Source organism: Colobus angolensis, unplaced genomic scaffold, assembly GCF_000951035.1.
Source record: "Colobus angolensis palliatus isolate OR3802 unplaced genomic scaffold, Cang.pa_1.0 Scaffold1, whole genome shotgun sequence".
NCBI classification, from domain to species: Eukaryota; Metazoa; Chordata; class Mammalia; order Primates; family Cercopithecidae; genus Colobus; species Colobus angolensis.
This window is the reverse complement of record NW_012110918.1, coordinates 16,175,794-16,183,213: the sequence shown is the minus strand read 5'-3', so window position 1 is coordinate 16,183,213 and position 7,420 is coordinate 16,175,794. Positions and strand designations below refer to the sequence as shown.

General features: G+C 57.9%; 1 long non-coding RNA gene across 1 annotated transcript; it reads right to left on the bottom strand.

The window, feature by feature from the left end:
* Positions 1-504: 504 nt before the first annotated feature.
* Positions 505-5,110, bottom strand: LOC105523020. The gene is made up of 2 exons (XR_001003526.1): positions 4,891-5,110; positions 505-1,815 (listed from the first exon to the last, which is right to left on the bottom strand). It is a non-coding gene; the product is annotated as an uncharacterized LOC105523020 (long non-coding RNA).
* Between the last annotated feature and the right edge of the window lie 2,310 nt (positions 5,111-7,420).

The window sequence follows — 7,420 nt, the reverse complement described above, 5'->3', positions numbered from 1 at the left end:
TCCTTTTCCACCAGTCTTGGGTGCCAGGGAGGTGGGCAGCTCAGGCCAAGGGAGGGCCAAGGGCTGAGGGAGCACCCAGGATCCCAGGAGAAGCTGGTAATACATGCATGAGCACATCTCGTCCTGGTTCCTGGGACAGCCAAGAGCACCTGTCCCCCGGTGTTGTGGACAGAGCCTGTGAGCCACCAGGCAGAGGCATGCATGACAAGGCTATGGCCTGGCCAAGAACAGCGTGTGCCCCAGACATCAAAGAGGACATGGTGTTTGAGAGGTGGAGCCTCCAGAGCAGGTGGGGACAGCCAGGAAGGCTTCCTGAGAGAGGTGACGGACGCTCCTGCTGGGCGGAGGATGTCTTGATGCCTCTCCTGCTAGCACACAGACTGCATTAGGAGAGCAGCTGAAGATGGCCTGTGGGGACACCCAGACACCTGCCAAACAGGTGGCAGAAATAGCTAAGCTGTTTTTTTCCCAAATAATTTTTATTATTTATTTATTTATTTATTTATTTATTTATTTATTTTTATTTATTTTTTTTTGAGGCAGAGTCTTGCTCTGTCGCCCAGGCAGGAGTACAATGACACGATCTTGGCTCACTGCAACCTCTGCCTTCCGGATTCAAGCGATTCTGCGGCCTCAGCCTCCTGAGTAGCTGGAATTACAGGCATACACCACCATGCCCACCTAATTTTTTGTATTTTTAGTAGAGATGGGGTTTCACCATGTTGGTCAGGCTGGTCTCGAACTCCTGACCTCAGGTGATCCACCCATCTCAGCCTCCCAAAGTGCTGGGATAACAGAAGTGAGCCACCATGCCCGCCTCAAATAATGTATTTAAGGGAAGTTTACATAACATAAAATCAGCCAGTTTAAAGTGTACCACTGGGTGGCATTTAGTGTACTCACAAGGTGGCACAGCCATCATCCGCAGTCGCAGAACATGCTGGTCACCCCAGGAGGAAACACCCGCTGATTCAGCAGCTCCTCTTCACCCCCAGCCTCTGGCAACACTGATCTGCGTTCTGTGTCTATGGATTTGCCTATTATGGATATTTCATATCCTAAGGTGTTTTACAAAGAAGATTAAAAGGCCGGGCGCAGCAGCTCACGCCTGTAATCCCAGCAGTTTGGGAGGCAGAGGAGGGCGGATCACCTGAGGTCAGGAGCCCGAGACCAGCCTGACCAACATGGTGAAACCCTGTCTCTACTAAAACTACAAAAAATTAGCCGGGCGTGGTGGCACACCCCTGTAATCCCAGCTTCTTGGGAGGCTGAGACACAAGAATGGGTTGAACCCAAGAGGCGGAGGTTGCAGTGAGCCGAGATCATGCCACTGCACTCCAGCCTGTGCGACAGAATGACACTCCATCTCAGAAAAATAAATAAATAAAAATAAAAAGAGGATTACAGAGCCAAAGCAGGTAATTGGGTTCTAGTCCCCAGTGCACGTTTCCAGCTGTGTGGCTTGTGCACAGCACTGCATCCCCCCATCTCAGTTTTGTCATCTGTAAAATGGACATAAGAATGTCCACAGTGGGGCTGTCGTGGGATACAGGGCTCATCCAGGCAGAGCGCTGAGCGCGGTGTCCCAAGGCCACGGTGCGTTGTAGCTGTTATTGACACGGGTGCCGAGTGTCAGGTGTCAGGATGGTATGGGACATGGACAGCCAGGGGCCTGGGAGAGCAAAGCCTGGAACAGCAGACCTGGCTCTCCATGGAGCGCGGCTCACGCATGGAACTTCGAACAGGCCACAGAATCCTTCCAGGTCTACGTCTGCCCCTTCCTACCTCCGTGACGTTGGGCTTCAGTTTCCCCTTCTGTGAAATGGCAATGTAGACCTTGCAGTGCTGGAGGGACTGAGCCTGGCATCGTGGCGGGCAGAGGGGTGGGGGGGTGCTCAGGGAGGGGTAGGGCTGTGGTGGGGACCAGGGAGGCCTTGAGAGCAAATTCCTGGAAGGCATACCAGCTGGCCGATGCCAAGGCCACAGTGATGGGGAGTTGAGGAGGAGAGGGGTGGGTCCGGGAGCAGGCAGACAGCCCCGGTTCTGCTTTTAAGCAAGTGGCTGAGGCCTCCTGTGCTGACTCCCATGGCAGGTGATCCATCAGCTCAGCTGTTACTGTCCGGAGCCGGCAAGGGCCCATAAATGCACCCGCCCCCACTCTCCTGCAAGTCACCCAGGTTTTATGTTGTAAGAACACTGTGGGGCGTCTCAAACACACCACTAATGACAGGCATCATGAAGCAATAAAAGTGATGGGGCTGGTGGGAGGGTGCTGGCGGGAAGGGCGGGGGGCTGCCAGTGCCCGGCTCCCCTGGCGGCTGCAGGAGCTCTCCAAGAATTGATTAGTCTTGGACGTGCTGACCTTTTTGTTCTTGAAAAATTGCTTTTGAGCAGCTGAGGCAATAAAAGTGAATTGATTCAGAGAGAACGAGGATGAAATTTGCGTTGGGCAAGGAGCAGTGCATAAACGCCAGTGATGTCAGCACAGCCGCCCTCAGCCCCAACTCCCGGGCTACAGGAGGGCAAGCCCCGGAGAAGCGGGGCAGGGTGGGTGCTATGGGGAGGGCTGAGGGGCAGTGGGATGGGCAGGGCCTCCTCAGAGGTTTCAGCAGAGAATGGAAACCGATAGCGAAAAGGGGAAGGCAGAGGGACGGAGATGAAATAAAACCCAGTGAGAGCATAGGGAGGGGAAGAGGCCAAGAGAAATTAACACCCCGCAAGAGAAGCAAGGGAGACTTAGGCTAGACCTCGGGACGGCAAAAGGGAGGAGCTGGAGGGGACCTGGGGCAGGAGTGAGAATCACATAAGCAGTCACAGGCACGACAGCCACACTCATCCTCACAAAGCCTTGTTTGTTCCCATTTTACAGAGTGAGAAAGCCGAGGCCCAGAGAAGTCAAGGAACCTGCTCAAGGTCACGCAACTGGGACGTGGTACAGCCCCACTAAGTCCCTCTGAAGCCAGGCTGCGGCCTCCAGTGAGCGGGAAAAGCCTGGAGGGGGCGCTGCAGAGCAGGTACAGGGTCCACCAGACGCCCTCGGAGGCCCTGCAGAAAGGCTGAGGGTTCTGAGAGTTCAACTCAGACCTTGGCAGATGGGGAGCTCGGGCTGGGTCACCGTCGGCATTGAGAAGGCACTGGAGCAAGGGGGTGTCCCCAGGGTTCCAGGTAAGAAGCCACAGAGAAGCATTACAGCCAAGGTTTCCAGGTGTGGAACGATGGCGCTGGGGCTCAGCCACCCTGGCCAAATGCCCCCGATCCTATGCACCCCACTGTCAGCACCTAAGCCCATTTCCTCACCAGAGCCCTTGGGAAACCACAGAAGCCCGGGTGTGTAAAGGCAAAGGGAAAGCGCTCACCCACCCCAGACCAGCCGGGAAGTCCTTGCTGGAGCTGCTCTCCCACGCTGGGGCACCTGGGCGGCCACATGCTGCCACCCAGGAAGGCAGGAGACCCAGGCTCCTCCCCAGGATCCTGGCAAGCCCCTTTCCTTCTGAGACGATAGAGGCGGCAAGGCCTCCCCGGACTTCTCTGGGGGCTGGGCATGTGTCAAGTTCCCCTGTGTTTGCAGGTGCCTAGGGTGGGTTGCTGAACTGGAGCCTGCCCCAGTCCCAGGAGAGAAGTTAAGCCATGTTTCACCCCTGCAGCTGCCCAAACCCCTTTCTACCAGGATCCTGGCACAGGCTGCTTGGCCAAGTTCATTGGCCCCACTCCCGGGTTTGGTGCCAGTGGGTTAAGATGGGGACGCCTATAACTTTTTGGTTGGAATGCATGGCCTTGAGTGGTGACTAGACGCCAAATCAGGCTGGTGTCAAGGGTGGTTAATGTCTCCCCAAAATGCAGGCACTTCATGGCGGGGGGCCCTAATCACAATGACTGCCAGCAGCTCCTAGCCTGGGCTCTGTGGGCCATCAGCTCCCAGGGTCCAGGAAGAGGCATGTCCAGCTGCTGCCCTCAGTCCCCAGCCGACCCCAGAGGGACCAGCCCAGAGTTGGATGTCACTTTGGACATCCTGGATCCCACCTGAAATGACCCTGCCACCCACCACCCATCGGCACTGCATTTTGCCGAGCCCAGCCCAGACTCTGGTTTGTGCCTCAACGGATGCCTCACATCTGCAGGCCCTCGCTTCTCACCCAGCCCCTGGAGAAGGCTGGGGAGGCCTTGCCACCTCTATTGTCCCAGAAGGGAAGGGGCTTGCCAGGATCCTGGGGAGCAGCCTGGGTCTCCTACCTTCCTGGGTGGCAACCCATGGCTGCCCAGGTGCCCCAGTGCCGGAAAGCAGCTCCAGCCAGGACTTTCCGGCTGGCTCTGGGGCTCTGGGGCGGGTGAGTGCTTTCCCTTTGCCATCTGCACCACTCCCCCGTCTGCTGCAGGAGGGGCTTCGCTGAGTCGCGGGGCACCCCTGCCCCATTTAGGGCTCCCCGGGTTGCCGAGTGCCACTGGTTGTTGCCAGTGGAGACGTTTGTGCAAAGGCCCCTCTGGGGCATCCCCAACCCAGACAGCCTCGTGGGGCCGGGGGGCGAGGAGGGTGGGCTCGGACCCCCGCGATGCGCTGGGAAGCTCCTTCTCCCACCCCACTAACCCCGTGAATCCCCTCGGACCCTCGATGGTCCTCGCACGCCCTTTCTACTCAAGGGGCCCAGGAGGATGACAGGAGAACCCCCAGGCTCCTCCCTGCCTCGGCAACTCTCCTCACCCCACCGACATCTGAGCAAGACTGACTGGAGCCAGTGCAGGAGAGAAAGCTGCTGTTACCATCGCCAGCCCAGCTCAGTTCCAACCTTCCTGGCTGTTTGCCTGCGAGGGCCCCAGGAGGATAGAAAGGGACGTATTTCAAGGAAGAAGGGACGTTTCCTTACAGGGAAACAAGTTGAGTGGTCCGTAACTTACCTGAGGCTTTACTGCTAGGGACACGCAGAGCTGGACTGGGGACCCAGGCTGCTTGACACCCGGTGAGAGCTGCTCCTCCCTCTGCCCACTTGGTGACTAGCTTGCTGGGTAGCACCGGGCAAGGCTCTCTCCGTCTCTGGCTGCTCACTCCCAGCTGTAGAGAGAGGTGGTTCCTGGATCAGGGAGCAGTGCCTGCCTAGGGTGCAGGCCTGGGCTGGGCACAGGGCCGAGAAGCTGCCACTCTGCCCCGCCTCCGGGAGAGGTCCTGGCACTGCCAGCCCATGAATAAGGCCTGGCAGGGCGCCGGGCGAGGGTGTGCAGAGGTCAACGGGGAGGGCCGAGTGGCAGTGTTCTCGGGACTGGCTGCCAGCTGCAGCTGGACCTGTTTGCCTGGGCTGGGCTGTCTCACTTCCCCTGGAGCGGAGAGGCCGCTGGGGAGGAAGAACAGGTGTGGGCAGTGCTTCGGAGGCCTTGAACTCCGGGAGGGCCAGCTCCTGCCACAGGGGACCCAGCCAGCAGCGGCCAGAGGCCTGGGGGCCACATGCTGGAGCCAAGGACAGGGAATGTTGCGAGATTAGTTTGAACCCCTAGCCCCCTTTCCCTGCAGGCCTGGCCTGGGGGGCTAGCACAGGCTGCCAGGGGAGGTCTCTTGCCCTGTGTGACGAGGGTCCCAGCCTGTGGCCTGCAGCCATCGACCCCACAATAAGATCCTTGCCTGGGTGTTCTGCAAAACCTCAGGAACCCTGTGGCCACAAACACTGCGTGAAAGTCAACCAAGTAACCCCTGTGATTATTCATTCATCTGAGGTTCGCTCAGCAACTTTCAGTCGTCTCAATCCTGTCGTGATAAAATGCAAATTCCTCCCACAGCGTTGTGGGATTGGGAGTAAGTGTTGCCTTTAGCAGATTCCAGAAGTGCTACTGTTATCTCAAGCAGGTGTGTGACTTTCTATGACTTTAAAAGGGACCCTCCCACCTTCTGGGAAGCCAGCCCCCTCTGATCTAGCCAATGTACTCACCACTACCCACATTTGCCTCTCTCCCTGGCACCCAAGACTGGTGGAAAAGGAAAGCCCTCTTGTCGGGACAGCCCCACCTGTCCTGATGGAGGCCATGGGTCGTCCCCTCACCACATGGCCTCACTGGGCTGGGCCCTGCTGCATGGCTTGGGAAGGGAGGTGCTGCTGAGGACCTGAGACGGCACAGGCCGACCACCCCATAAGGATGGGAAGGAAGTCAGGAGTCCACGCTGTGGCACAGGCCAGGGAGGGTGGGCATCCGGAGGGGGAAGTGGAGGCTTGCCCTGCCCTGAAGGAGAGGGACGGGGGTGGGCATTGGGATGGATCATGCTCTAGTGGAAAGGTCTGGCCAGAGCAAGCAGGCAGATGCAGTCACGGGGAGTCCAGTGAGGCGGACAGCCCCTCGCCCTCATCCTGTGCTCAGTGGTGGGGTGCACTGCAAGCTCCTGCCTTCATCTGTCCCCCATACACCACCACACCCACAGACCACCTTGCCCTGCCCAAGGACACCTGCATCTCACAAGCCAGCTTGGACAAAACCGAACTAGAAAAATGAAATGCCAGGGTCACCGTACTGTGCCTTCCACCGAGGAGGTGACTCGATGTGTAGACGGCGGCTTTGCCTCTGTGTCTGTGCAGGCCGGGTGTGTTTGTGTGTACACCGTCCACAGACAGATGCTCGGTGTGCAGTACATGCACACACACACACGCACACACACATGCACACACATGCACACACACATGCACACACACGTGCACACACACATGCACACACATGCACACACACGTGCACACACGTGCACACACATGCACACACGTGCACACACATGCACACACACGTGCACACACACATGCACACACATGCACACGCACACACACGCACACACACGCGCGCACACACACGCACGTGCACACACACATGCACATACACGCACACACACGCGCGCGCACACACGCACGTGCACACACACGCACACATGCACACACACATGCACACACATGCACACACACATGCACACACATGCACACACACATGCGCACACACACATGCACACACACATGCACACATGCACACACACGCACACACGCACACACACGCACACACGCACACACACGCGCGCACACACACACGCACGTGCACACACAGCGGACATTTGGGTCAATGTCTTGCCAGGGTCTGTTGGTGACACACTAAGCACTTTGCAAGGGAAGGGACTTTCCAGGGACCCTGAGCAGTGTCCAGTGGAGAGGCAGTCATCTCTGCCCCGCAGCCAGAAGTGGCACCTCCCCGCCATTGTGCACAGGAGGGAAAGGACACAGGCTCCCCGAGGCCCCACGCTCCCCACAGACACCCCCTTCCCGCACAGTCCCGGGCAGCTGGCATTTTGGGTCAATCCACAGTGACTTTAGTGGTTGACCATGGCTGAGAATATTTGGGGAACTGCCTTTTAGAATCAGTTGACAAGACACACAGACGCTGCTATCCCAGTACTTTGCAGCCTTATCTAGGT